General features: G+C 41.7%; 2 protein-coding genes across 5 annotated transcripts in view; one reads left to right on the top strand and one right to left on the bottom strand.

The window, feature by feature from the left end:
- LOC132978644 (microtubule-associated protein 4-like) overlaps window positions 1–13,746 on the bottom strand; it is a 99,588-nt gene extending 85,842 nt beyond the window's left edge. For 3 of the 4 annotated variants that reach the window (XM_061043892.1, XM_061043891.1, XM_061043890.1), the window contains exon 1: window positions 13,586–13,746. The gene's annotated coding sequence lies outside the window, so the exon portion shown is untranslated. The remainder of the gene's footprint in view (window positions 1–13,585) is intronic. The other variant, XM_061043894.1, reaches the window with a different exon arrangement.
- The window catches only part of klhl20 (kelch-like family member 20), a 147,159-nt gene that overhangs the window by 68,387 nt on the left and 63,798 nt on the right, over window positions 1–14,974 (top strand). The gene's annotated exons all lie outside the window — the stretch shown is intronic.

Genomic DNA, 14,974 nt, shown 5'->3' on the forward strand with positions numbered 1-14,974 from the left:
TTAGTCCCAGGTGTCAAACAAGCTCCATGAACAAAATGGTTATTTTTCCCTTGTTGTTAATATTCACATGAAGTGTGTGCTAACTAGGGGTGTGTACGTGTAACCGGTTAGTAAATCATAACCGTTTAGGAAAAATCAGTAAACGAAAAACGTTTTATTTTTTATTTTTAATTTTTTATTATTTTAAAATGTTTTAGAGACACGCATTCAATCATCTCTGATCGGGTTCTGGCTTTCCATGTCGCCCTTTCGCATGTCTCTGATTTCTCCTGCTTATTCTATACACGCATTCAAATGCCGTTGACGAAGCAGAGGTAGTAATTCGGGGTTAAGCGTCTTGCCCAAGGACACATCGGACATGTTGCTGCAGGAGCTGGGATCAAACCCTCGACCTTCTGGTTGAGAGACGACAATTCTACCAGCTGAGCCACAGCCGCAAGGGGCAAACATGCAGCGTGGGGTAGTTAGGGTTAGTATGTCTTCATTTTTAATATTTCCAAAAAGCAGATGAAGGTATAGAAAATGAAGACACTTCCCCCACTACATCCACGCTTGGTTGAGTAAGGAGGAACAAAATAAAAGGTCTCTGACATTTGTAGTATACATGAGAAGCTGCTTGTTTAGCTGAGCAGACGATAATGAGTAAGACAGAGTGATCCTAAATTAAGCCAAAAAACAAGAGTGGTAAAAGCCTTAACTTCTTTTAAATCGCACAAACATGCTACTTTACCATGAACCTGTTACTGTGAGCGCTGTTTCTTTATGAGAGGATCTCCTTACTGAACACTTCTGAACAGAGAACTCTAAACAACCTAAAACTTGTTTTTGAGACGGACAATAGACCTCAGCTAACGTCCAGCACATGTAATTATGATCCCACAACATAACAGAACACAGCTGTTTTTGCTGCACAGTATGATACCATTCGACTCGGCCGGAGGTCTGTTCAGCTCAGTGATGAGTCACAGTGCAATATCTAAGTCTGTGCTAATGATGTAACAGCAGTGAATGGAGAGGAAAGTGGCCCTGAGGAGCTCCCTCTCCCTGCATTCATGGGCTCGCTGTAAACACAAAAACAGAATCATTTGTGGTCATTGAGAACATGTTGCCACAACAACACGTTTTTTCAGGTCATGTTGCGGTTCAGAAGGAATTCTATAATACCTGTCAGTCTACATTTTTGTTTATAGCTACATTACTATGCAAAATATATCACGCTAAATTAATGTGCAACCAGCCTCATGGCCAAACAGACAACCACCTGCAAATCTGCTCTGAATATTCGTAGGGCCTATTTTCAACAGAGACGCTTCAAGCTATCGTAAAGCTGAACAGAACATCACAGACTGGCTGAAGCTGTGCTGTCTATGGCTGTAGCCCTGCTAATGGGCTTTCTCCTCTGGTTCTATGGCCTGGATGTAAACAAGCACAATAAACAGATAGCATCTCGTTGGAGCAGTCCATATGGTAATATTTTAATCTAGAAAATTCCATCACTGCCGTTAGCCTACCTTGTGTACAAAGGGGTTTAGCATCATCTAGCTTGGTACACACTACATGATTTTTCAAATCTTAAACGATTTTGATAACGTTAGAGACCCCATACATTACAACAATCCTGACCGATTAACAGTTCAGATCTTACTCTGGTTGTTGGTGAATGAATCGGTTAGTGTGTGGTGTGCCGAGTTGATCGTCTCGTTGCACACCACACACTAACCGATTCATTCACCAACAACCAGAGTCTCGACTATCACAAAGTGTAATCTTGCGCGGTCAGACGCAATTTAAGAGTACACAAACATGACAGGCAAGCTAAATGTGGCTAGCTGTTAGCTGGTACATCCATTATGGTAAACATTTTGGTCAAACTCCTTTCCTTGTCATTTGGATTGTGGTTTGTTTTACAGGACACGTTGTATATAACTCGTCTTGTTGCCACAAATCAACAAGTTGGTCCTGAATTCATGATTTCCATTTAACTTTATGCTTCGTGATTGCTGTTGTCACCATGGTAATGTTTGTTGTGCTTCCTACTTCAGTCAGCTTGCTTCCCTATTGTTCCGTTCCACGTGACCATTCACTGAGTCCGTGCTGAGCCGTCCTCACTGTTCTCCCCACATTACAGGATTTCTGATCGTAAATATTGAACATGTTTAATATTTACGATTTCAAATCGGGGCAGCCCCGATCGTCTTCCGGGCAGATCAGGGAGGTTAAAATCACTCTTAACACACCTCACACCACAGGGGAATCTGGCAAGATCATCTTTGGAACATCAGATAGTCAGGTTGCTAACTTTCGTCGGAAGGGGGGAATCGACCCCAAAATCGGCCCGATTATCTTGTATTGTGTACCCCGCTTAAGATCAACATCTTCTCTGTTTTTAGTATAAAAAGGTTCATTCAAACCAACAGCACAACTACTCACGTAGTTACTCAGGAGTTGGTGGAGACCCAAACAGAGCTCAAATGTAAAGTGAATAAATTTAAATTTATTATTTTAAATTTAATTTAAAGATAAATTATACTGAATTGAAAGTTGGACAGTCGACCAGGTTCCCAACCTCTCCTGACAAGGACACATCATTAAAACAATCTCATATTCTGATTCTATCACTAATGTTGTTGGTCTTCTGGTTCTCAAATTTTGGGGGGGTAAACATTAGAGATTATAAAGCCACTTTTGGGCCAGATTCCCCCATTCCGACAATCTTAGTCCAGATTATTGATGGTCCTACAGACTGTCCTGTGGTGCGAGGTGTGTAAAGAATTAATCTGCTTCTGAATGATGAGCCGCTACAACATGTACATTGTGTCACATGTTTAATATTTACTATCCAGCGGGGTTGCACTCTGTGGATGTTTTCTGAATGACAAATTTGCCAGTTGGGAAAAAGTCTGACAATTTTTTCTCAGCTCCAGCTCGTGCTCTAACATGTACAGCTTGGCTGCTGGATAGCCTAGTTATATCGCATGCCCATAGGCTATAGCCGTCACCGCAGCGACTGTGGGTTGAAATCCAACCTCAGCCCCTTGCTGCTTGTCGTCCACCACTAACCCCTCCCAACATTTCCTGTCTCTCTTCAGCTGTCAATTTCAATTAAGGCAAATAAAGGCCCCAAAAATATATATTTTTTAAAACATGAAGAGACAATATTTTTCATTTTTTGCTTTGTGAGTTTACAGTTGAAGGGAATCCATCCTGCCGTCATCCGCCATGTTTGTTTACTCTAAAGTCAAGTTTGATTTGAGTCAGATTTCCAGTTTAGAGAGTCAGGACTGGTCGTCGGAAGGTTAAATCTGTTATTGTGAGCTGTGCTGTTTTGGTTATATCCTTGATCTCCACACTTCTTAACATTGGTAAGAATTCTTGCTTGCTTTCACACAAATTCAGATTTGAAAACGTTGTCCAACCATGTATGAAACAGCATAGTCTGAACTGTTCAGAAGGTTGAATGTGAGTTGATGTCTAAGATGACAGGGCCAGCAGACACAGAGGATAAACAGGGAGCCTAATTCAGTTAGGAGCTCAAATGTAGACGGCTGAAATGTGTCTGAGAGTCGATTAGAGAGCTCAGAAATGTCCACCGACAAAGTGATGCTCGCATCAGCTGAATCTATCATGGCTACAGGCACACAGGAGGAGTTCCTTCATGGTTCTCCCCCTTTTATTATCTTCTTCATAAGAACCTGTATCAACACAATGATACAGTGTGATTGAAGGATGTTGTTTACCGTGCAGGCAGTTAATTCAACCCATTCACTCAAGAGGTTTAATGGTTAACAAAATCCTGTCATTGGTGCCCAGCCAGTCGTCATGGTGACTCAGCAGCTCCTCGCTGTCGCCTTCTTGATGGGCACAAACTCTGACAGACACACACACACACACACACACACACACACACACACACACACACACACACACACACACACACACACATGCATAGTGTGTTGATGAGCAGCAGTTTAGATTACTGCTGACATCACACTGTGTCAACCTTTCCACACACACACACACACACACACACACACACACACACACACACACACACACACACACACACACACACACACACACACACACACACACACACACACACACACACAACAGCATCAGTATATGAGAGGAAGGTGCAGACAGTCAGCTTAGTCAACCGGCCCCCCGATGACTAACAGCACAGATCTGTAAATGTTGCTCTGTGCTGCGTTTGCACGCGTTGTGTCAGAGATGATCGAGTAAATCAGCGCTGCACGGCCGATGGTAGGATGGAGAGTCAACAGAAGTAAGAGTCAGTGAAGGTGAGCACATTACAGGTAAACAAAAGAGAAGAGTAAAGTTACTTTACTGTATATGTTCATCTTGTCTCTGCCTCCTCAGACTGTGTTTATACTGCAGATGAACGTGTGATGTTGTGTTTTCATCAGAGCGTGGGCAGACAACACAACACCATTATTTATTCAAGACAACACTTCTGAGTTCAGAAGCATATTCATCTGTGTTATATAGACAAACACTGACATATATAGGCTAAACACCTCAACCCAATAATGCAATATTTATTATTTCACTTGTAAAAAATGACAAAGTAGCTAGAATAAAATGAATGAAATCATCAGACAATATTTTCCGACTTAAAGTCGCAATATGTAACTTTTCCACCTGAAAAGAAGTCGTTTCAAAGTCGATCTTATAGTACTTAGAACATTTCTGTCTCATGTCCACAGATGGCTCCGCCCACCAGCTTTCATGTAAGTTTGCCAGCGAGCTGCAGTTCTCCCACCAAGAGGTTTTTACACCAGTTAGCCAGTCTCTGTAATGTTTGTTTGAGGGTAAGAGATGAATAAAAAAAGGAAGGTGACAAATGAAACAAAGAGGAGAACAAGAGAGAGAGTGACCGACCAAGAAGCAGAGTGAACATCCCTGCAGGTATTATTCCTAACAGATGTGGCGACTTAACATAAGGCTGTATCGTTATCTGTGTCATCGTTGGCTCGTGTTCAGCAGCTTTACCAGCTCCAAAAAGTCTTCTAACCAAAGCTATGTCTCAGATATAAATAAATAAATCCATTTTACACAGGTCAAACATTTAACAGGAGAATATTTATGATAAATCAAATCTTATGTCATTGTGGTAATAAACCTAGTACTAACTATACAAGCTATCAAAACAACATCAAAGTTTATACCTCAGTTATGAACAGTACTGGCACCATTATTTTGGACTTTTTTTGGATTTAAACTTTTAGACCAATATGGATAAAAAGAAAAAACAAAGATGTTTCATTGAATGCTGCTAGCCGCTTAAGGATTTGTGTTTTTATATAATTCACAGATATAAATACAGATAATTACACCTTATCTCTACAAGATTATTGTCCATAGATATGCGCTTCCCCTAAATGTTTTAACAACAGAGCACTGCAACCTGCTACCCATAGTACACTCTTCTAATGCATTGGAGTGAACAGTGAATTCATGTGAAATGATTTTGTTCAGCTAGCTTCACTTTATAGGGGACACGGATAGCCTCTGCTATAATTTCTTCCAGTTGTCGCAAAGGCAAAGACTAAAAAGCCAAAGAACCATGTCGACTGACAGGCTCCAACATTTCCTCTTCTTGCTCGGTCACTTTCTATTATTCTCTTCTGAGCTTCATCTGTCACCGTCCTCTTCTGTCTTGTAGCCTGAGTCATTATCAAACAGTACAGAGACGGGCTAACTGGCTTCTTTGTACCTCAGGGCTGAAGTGTGAACTAGCGCCATGAAGCCATTAGCCTGATGCTAAAGTTACATAGTGCAGTAAACAGGAGAGCGGGGCCACTCTGTGGAAATAAGATACACACTATACTCCCTGTTAAATGTTATTTTTCTATTAGATCAACTTTAAAACTGCTATTTTAAGGTGGAAAAGTTACACACTGATGCTCAAAGGCATTCCAGTCATTGGATGGGGACATTTTGTTCATAGCGTCTCTCTCTCTCTACTGTACACCTGATGTCAGTCTGCTCTGAATGTCAGCCCCCTTCGATCAGCTGGACAGAAAAGACCTTTGCTTGTTTCAGATCACAAACACACACTGGTGGAAGCTCGCTGGAGGAGGAGGAGGAGGAGGAGGATGAAAATGAGCAGACAAGCGTTCTCCCCCTCCTCCTCCTCCTCCCCGGCTCCACTGTAGCGTATGATGTCAGGTCCGATCTGAATCTCTGCCTCCTCCCTCAGCAGGAGACATCGACCTTTGTTTCCTCTGAAGCCTCTGTTTGATGTGTTTACTGCGTCTATGACATAAACGCAGGTCAGTCAGACGAGAGACTTCCACTTTCATAATGGTTCTGAGCTTTGTTTGATATTCAGTGCTTACAGAAAGTCCTGTTCCACATCAAACACAAGTGGAAGGTCTTAGGCTACTGTACTTTGAGGTAGTCTGAGAACATATCTGTACTTGTATGTTGATTTTAGTTAGCTTTAGCTCCTAGTTATTCTGCTATAGGCTTAGACTGCCGGGGGGCCTGGCTCCCTTGTCTCGCAGGTTCTTCTGGATTGTTGCTGTGGATCTGCTGCTACAACTATTATTTTGGATTTGCAAAATCTTTATTGTCCCCGAGGGGCAATTTGGTTTGCAACAGAGGTCCATACAGTCAATACATCCATAAAAAACAGCACAATGACATAAATACATACATATAAAACATAACTCCCATGGATATCACCATGATGGACGTGAGTGAGATAAGGGAAAAAACAGTCCATAGAAAAAGGGCCTACAGCTTATTTAAAAACCCAACAGCTGATGGAACAAAGGACCTCAGGTATCTATTTGATTTCAACCTCCTTACATAAGAGAACCTCCGCCCTGTCGGCAGAAGTCTAAACTCTGCATGCAGGGGGTGCTGAGGGTCTTCCAAGACGGCCTTTGCCTTTCGAATGGCCGAGATCATTCATGTCAACTCCAACTATCTTTCTGCAAAGTTTAACTATATTTCCCAGCCTGTTTTTGTTAACGATGCTGAGGTTATTATATCAGTCTTATGTCTTTTGTCATAATTATAACTGTTTATGTGAATATAAGAATTGCTTGACTTCAACCCCTATAATTAATATTGCAGTCGTCCCCATTTCATCGTCATCACAGTTGTTAATGTCAGAATGATTTCTTCATTAAATGGTAAATGGACTTCAGCTTCTTCAGCTCTTTTCTAGTCTTCTGACTACTCAAAGCACTTTTACACCACAGGTCACACCTACACATTCACACACTGATGGTAGAGGCCACAAATGCCCCTTAACATTAGACTTTCAGAAGGGTCACTACTTTATAAGTCCTCAACTCTGTGGCATCAGATGTGGTGCTTTAAAACACTGTGTAGAAAGCTTTAGCTTTATATCTTTTTTTTAACCGCAACGCTTTGGAGGTCATGCAATATGTAGCACCTGACATCGCTTAACGATCTCCTCCACACTTCCATCTTCAGTTTAGCTGTCCTTTCAACAACCGCTGACACGATACCATTTTTTAATTTGATGTGATAAATATCCAACAGTGTTGATTCCTGCTTCACTACCGCCGCGACGTAGATAGGTGTATTACCCAATTTAATATCTTGTTTTTAATTACCGAAAAATATACAAGCAAACTCTGCACATGGCCACCTCTGATTTCTCTCTTTCTCTCGCTGCAGCTCTGATACTTTTAGATACTTTAGTTCATTAAAATAACAGATTGTATTATTTCAAAACACTTGGTATCGAGAAGTATTCAACATTTTGACAACCTTACTTTCAACCTGATATTGTGATCCTCGGAGGGATAAGGTGATACATGTCCTGATGGCTGATTGGCCAGCTGATGACGCCCCTGAAAACCAGGTGTGACTTTCAGGTTTTTAATTACTCTTTTCTGCGCCACCATTAAAAATAATGTATTTGTGCCTGAAATGATACACATCATCTGATAGAGGACACTCTCAAAGAGATACTGCACAGACACACAGCGGTTTGTGAAACAGCCTCTGTCAGCATGGATGTCATTTAAAGAGGACACATTATCCCCCTTCTCCACCTTTTCAAACAGTCCCCTGTGGTCTAAATGAAACATCTGTGCTGTGCTTTGGTCAAAATATAACATGAATCAAGCACCAGAGGAGGTTTGTGACCCTGTATAAACCAGCTCTCTCAGAACACTCCGTTTTGGTGTGTGTGTCTCTTTAAATGTAATGAGCCCCCCCCCCCCCCCCGAGTTTTCCTGGTAAACATCACGCCTCTGTAGAGAGAATAAAAATGGCGGACCTGTGCGAAAGTTTTGCTCTAGGCTGGGGGTGGAGTCCATGGGTGGAGATACCAGGGGAGGGGAGGGGATTTTCTTTTTACCAGAATCCCACTGTGACATCACAAGGAGAGCAGATTTAAAAAGGAGCATTTTTCTCTGTGTCCCCTTTTAGAATACTAGTTTCTCCTTGGTGAAAAACAAATCCAAAACCATTTTCTAACATATCTTTAGCCACTAATGGTGGAATATATGAAGTGCTGTTCACCAACAGGAAATATCGGCCATTTCCTGAGTGTATTTCTGAGTAATGTGCTGTTGAACTTCATACCCCTCAGTCCCAAACACCTTTGTCATTTGGATTCAGTCTGAGAGGAGGTTTCTATGAATGCCACAGTCTGCCTCACAGAGCAAGATGGTGGGTATGCAGCATGTGGGTACTCAGGTCTTTCCATTTCCACAGGTGATTCAACAAAAGCATTCACAAAAACAGCCAACAACAACCAACAAGTACAATTAGAAAGCAATAGGACATTTATAATGAGACCCTCTTTTTTTATTTTCTTCACCATCACTGATGATAAGTCATCATGAATGTTTGCAGTGATTTCCGGCCCATGAATGCCCACCATGCAGTGAAGAAAGCTTTGAAAGAAAGTTCAAATAGCTCACATTTCTTTTCTCAGGTCTGGATGATGGATACAATTACTTTCAAATTGCACTGGGAGTCTTTCAACAGATTCTTAAAAGTATACTCGTGCAACAGATTGAACCAATAGTCCCATCAGCACCACTGTGAGGCCAACTTCACAGAATGGCAAAAAGGTTCATTGACTTGAACTCACGCACAGCGTCTTCTGACTTCTCAAAGAGCTGTTAAAATGTATCCATTCATACACATTCACACACCCGTGGGCATTTGACTGCTGGAGTAGGGGATTGAACCACGACCTCGGTATGGACGAGAGACGACCGACTCTACCTCTGGCCTACAGCCGCCTGTATAGTAACAGTAAAAACATTAAGAAAAAGTTTCCCTATTGTCATGAATATGTACAGTAAAATCATCAGTAAACCCACCTTTTTAACAAAGCCTTCTGCTTGTGCTTTTAGTTTCCTTAGTTGCTTAGTTGATGAAATTAGTTTTTTTCTATTTTATTTTTTTTTCTGTAGCACTTTGAGATTTTTTTTGCAAAAATGTAAAGTGCGTTACAAATTCAATGTATTATTATTATTATTATTTATTAACTTCGGTTATAGCTCGCTTAGGACATGTAATTGCCCTACTGTTACTGATTAATTCTCTCAGCTAACATTCACTATCTAGCTCAAGTTAAGCAAACTGAATATATTCGAAATCATTTAACACTTCTATTTTCACGTCCATTTGTCCCCATCGTCCCTCACTGTTGTCTGTAATAAATCTCTCTTTTCAAGTAAAGGAGGTGCCTGTTATGGCTGGAGGGTTTAATAAATCCTGGGTTGATATTTGGCAGAAGCAAAAAGATAATTTAACGCTTTGACCTTCAAGTCGTATGAAATCTTATGTTCTACAAACTCCGTGGGGAAGCACCACGACTCGAGCATCTGTCTAGCTGACCTGTTGACTTATTCAATGAGTAAAGAGGCTACACATTTCCCGCTGATTCTAACTGACATTGTTAGGATAACCAGCTAGAAACTAGCGAGTGAATGACTGGATACTTTCTGTTTTCATTGGAAATTGAAAGTGACTCTGAATGGCTGACTGAAAATGCTGAGTTTACCTGCTTTGGATGAGAGTAAGCATGATTTCTTGTTTGCTTGGCTTGTAATCTGTGAGGGATTGCATGTAATCCCACCAATCCCTAAAGCAGAAATCATGGCATCATCATTACAACGAGCATGCTCTGGAACATCTCTGATAATCCATCCAGCTTCCTGCTTGTGGTCTTAGGCATCATCAGTGGCTCTGCTTTTCTCTATCTCACCGTGCTGTCTATGGTTCAAACATTCAAGAATACCAACAGAAGTGCAATGCCAAAGCATGCAGGCTGCGATCCAGAAATACACTTCAGATCTAAAGTGTTCAGTCGTTTGGCTCGTTCATCTTATTTTCTGCTGCCCAGTTTCTCAAAAATGTGTATTTCAGTGCAAACAGGACTGAAGAAATTACATTTTATCCTCGGCTCATTAGCCAATCAGTCATAATTAGCCTCTCTGAGGGGTGTAAGATGCCATGGGCTATGAGATCACACTTGCCCCTTCACAAAAAAACTTCTTGTTGATTCCTCTCCATCTGAAGCTCAGTGGTCATAATGAAGGGAATGTTCTCTATATTAAACAAATCTACACCTGGAGTTTTATAAATCTACCTTGCATAAGGGATCCTGCTCTTTCTTTTTTTGTTTTGTTTCTCTTTATGTCAGTCGCAGCAGTTTGCTTTCTGTATCATGAATGAGTCTGCTCGAGGTCTCTGCCTGTCCAAAGGAAGTCTCCACTTGCACCCCTTGCCAACTGCTTGCTCATGGTGGACTACAGAGTGCAGTCTAGATGGGCCTGAATGTGAAGTGTGATGAGACATCTTTTGCTGTGATTCAGCACCTTGTGATAAATCTCACTCTTCTTTCTACCTCTGTGTATCATTTAGATTCTCTGCTGTCCGTCTGTCTGAGCAGCCCGGCCCTCACTGATCAGTGCAGGCTGTTAAGGAGAACTGCTGGCATGCAAAGAGAGGGATGGAGTTTTTCCTCCAGTCTTCAACACAGTAAGCAGTTATGACAAATTAGACACTGTTTATTGTGGGCAGACTACAAGGAGGGATGTCCCTTATTATGCTGCTGATGACGATTTAAGTCATTTATCACAAATCAGCATTAAAGTGGTCTCTAACCATCATACAAACTACATCTATGTACTCCAGTGCAGTACAGCAAACATCAACATATTAATGTATGCTAACTGTGTGTGCACACACATCTTTTTACATTTTGTGCAAAAGGGCAAAATGTGCAATAACACCAGCACTTTGACATGAGGAGACATAACCACCTTTTGTATAAATAAGTCATGTTTGTTGTTGTGCATCACCAACCTGCAGGGGAAATACTGATGGAAATGAGTCTATCATTATATTTACATGTTTACTTTTCCATAATGTGCACTGTCCCTAGATTAAATAAAGTAATATAAATACACACTTTTGAACTGATATGTATCAGCTATACCTGGATGTAAACCAGCACAGTGGGCAGATGGCATCTCGTAGCAGGCAGCAGTTTGCCAGAACTAGCATCTAGAAAATGGAGATTAAAGCTGTATGTCGGCTGTGTCAGGTTAAACATAACAATCAACGGGCGTAATGCGTCACCAGCAGAGGCATGTGGACGTCAACCTGCGAGGAGGACCAAAGGCAGGCAGTGCTAGCACAGCTAACATTAACCACGCTAGACAAACCAGATTTGGCATTGTTTCTTCCAGACGCTTTGATACTGTGTTTTGCCGTTTGAAATCAATTGAGTGTTTTCTTAACTTCAGTCGAGCAGGGAAACTAGTCACTATAGTACATCACTTCTATAAAGAAATCTGAGGGACAACGTGAAGGTGCATCAACAACCCTGAGTGTGATGTCAGAAAGCACTTCAATCAGCCTCTCTGTTTTAATGACCTGATTTGTGCACACAGGTCATTGTTGTATCTTCATACAAGCTTTCCTCCACACTACTATACTTCAAACAAGATAAGATGCAATCATAAAGAATCTTGAAAATGTCATTTCTTTGACTGGAGTTTTAAATTTCAATTAAAGTTTACATAAATGAATGTCATTTGCATTCAGAAATGTTGGTTTTATAACCTTCTCATACTGATTCTGCCTGCGTGGTCTATTGTCAAGCAGTCATGACCAAAAAACAAACCGTCCCACTCGAGATGATCCTTTGCATTGAAGGTGCTCAGAAACAAATTTAGAGACGGAGGCGACCAGGCAGGCTGATCTGTAAAAGTACAACAATCACAAAGCAGGCCTCCAGCTGGTGCATCCCTATTAGCATTCACCCTGACTCATAGAATACTTATTTAAACTTTTCAAAGATACCAAACATGTCAGATTGAATTACCCTCACAAGTCGAGGCACCCAACTTCTTTTTTTATGCGACGGTGCAGCCTGCGCCTTTGGGCTCAAAACATCATGAAGCCCTGCCAGTGATGGTGCAACATGCAGACACCCATCAGACACCCATCAGACACCCATCAGACCTCGCTGTCTCCTGCAACTTTAGAGCCACTTCTTCCACTGCAAAGAGACCACGGTCCTTCTTCTGTTAGTATTAATGCAAAGCGTTTCTGTCTGCGCCGTGGTAGTACATTTCTCAATGAGTCTACAATGCATTTATTCTCCTCAAACACCAATTCCCCCTCGTGAAATACACTGAAGACTGCAAACAGAGACAGACAGAGACAGACATGAGCATAAATAGAACAATGTGTACTAATCCACACAGAGACAAGGGATGCAGTGTGTGTCCCTGTTTGTATGTGTGTGTGTGTGTGTGTGTGTGTGTGTGTGTGTGTGTGTGTGTGTGTGTGTGTGTGTGTGTGTGTGTGTGTGTGTACAGTGGGGAGGGGGTATTATTGTATAACATCAGCCTATATATGCCTATAATAAATCACAGTCTTCCTAAAACTGGTGTGCAGGCTCAGTCAGATCAGATCTGAAAACGCTTTACATAACAAGGCCTGGACTGATCTGGAGCTGCACCTGACTGCCTTTGAGAAAACACACACACTGCTGTAGTAGAAATCACTGAAACAAGTGGACAGGATCACTAATATCACAGTCTGCAGGCCGACGAGGTCCTGAGAGAATATATATATATAGTGTAAACGTGTGAAATAGGCCACTACACACTCATGAATGGTTGCATGGTGCATGGATAATAAGGGAACATTTACGGAGTACTCTAGCCCAGTGGATTTTTTTTTTTCAGCAGGAGGGTGTACCATCCCGACTGCGGCACCACCATAACAAAGAGACACGAATCCACGGAGCTCTGCATGGATGGCAGTGATCCCCCCCTTACACGCCCACTCCTCTCCTCCACCATCGTGATGGGAACCACCGGACACAAGCAATGCTTCCATTTCCAGTGCGCCATGTAAAGAAGCTAAATGTAGGCCCATATCCATGCCCGACCTAAATAACGCCATGAATATGACATGAGTTTCATCATTCATTCAGCAGCGCAACGAGAGGATGGCGCAGGGGATACAGTAGACGCATAATCACGCGATGACAAGACATAAATGAGATATAAACCGGACGACAGGATGCTCTACTCACCGTTTCAAAGGGTCCCCGTTTGTCGCGCAGAGTGTGTCTGTGTGTGTATCTCTGTGTGTGTGACAGTCAGAGAGTGTGATGGTGAAAAGTCTCTCCACCTTTCACTGCTTGCAGAGCAGACTGGTGCCAGGACTCAGACACAAGCCACGCCCCCTCCTCCTCCTCGACAACCTCAGCCAATCGGGACACGGAAGAAAAAAAGGAATCTGCAGGCAGCAACAATACTACTGCTGCCTTCAGGTGCTGCGGTAAAAAAAAAAAGATTTAGTGTTGCACTATGGTGTGGACACGTAAACAGGAATGACAGTGGAAACAGTGAGGCGTTCAAAGACACTCAAACGAAATAAGATACAATAATGATTTGAAAATAACAATAATTAACTCAAATCCATCAGTAAAAAACATAGCCTATACAACATATTTGGATGAACATAACCAACAACAGAATATCAACCTTTTTGTTCTTATAATAAAATAATTATTAATCACCTGCCACCTTGCATCATTTATTCCTTTACTAAAGTTTTTTTTTATTTTTGACAACTTTATATTCAGGAAAGTAGCCTCAGTTTAGCCATCTGACCTGTGAGCAAGCGGCAACCTCCGGTGTTGAAAAATGAAACCAATGCAGAAGTGCAAAATCCTGCAGTTTGATGAGTGTCTGCTTGAGGCCGGCTCCAGGAACACAGGAAGTCATAAATAAACATGTTTACAGCCTGGTACAAAAAAACAAATAGGTCTGATTAGTTATTGTCATGATGGACACTCACTGTACAGGATTTTTTTTTAAAAACGTCTCTCATTTGATTTTGAAAGCGATACGTGTTATCTATAGTTAGGCGCGTAGCTGACCTGATTGACAGGTGAGCGTGATGTAACGGCTTAAAACCCGCCTCAGCTCTCAGCCTGTCGTTAGGTTGACTGAACGTTACGCTGAGACAGGATTTCCAACATGGTGGCTGCTGCCGATGAGCCGAAGTCACTCAGGCTTCATCCATTAACATTTACAGTGTATGCCTGTGAGGTGTCTTTTTCTCAAAGTGGACTAAGATGTACTGGTTCTCTTGATCAGTTGTGCACCGGGAATGTTTTTCTTTTGTGTTCTGGTCAACAACAACAAGACAACGATATACGTATTGTTAGCTATACAGTTTGTTACATCCCTTAAAGAAACATCAGCAATGTCATATCTTAACAGATTAGCAGTTGACACCAACTTAGACACGCTGGATGGCAATGTCACAATTGTCTCCCTACCTGCTAAATGAACTTTCTACACTTATTACACAGCTCTTATAAATATGTGATTCTGATTGGCCAATTACGCATAGCAATGTTCTGCTTTCACTCGATAGATCAGCATTGTTAGGGAAGAACAAAATGTCACTA

Source organism: Labrus mixtus, chromosome 8 (genome assembly GCF_963584025.1).
Source record: "Labrus mixtus chromosome 8, fLabMix1.1, whole genome shotgun sequence".
Lineage (NCBI taxonomy): Eukaryota > Metazoa > Chordata > Actinopteri > Labriformes > Labridae > Labrus > Labrus mixtus.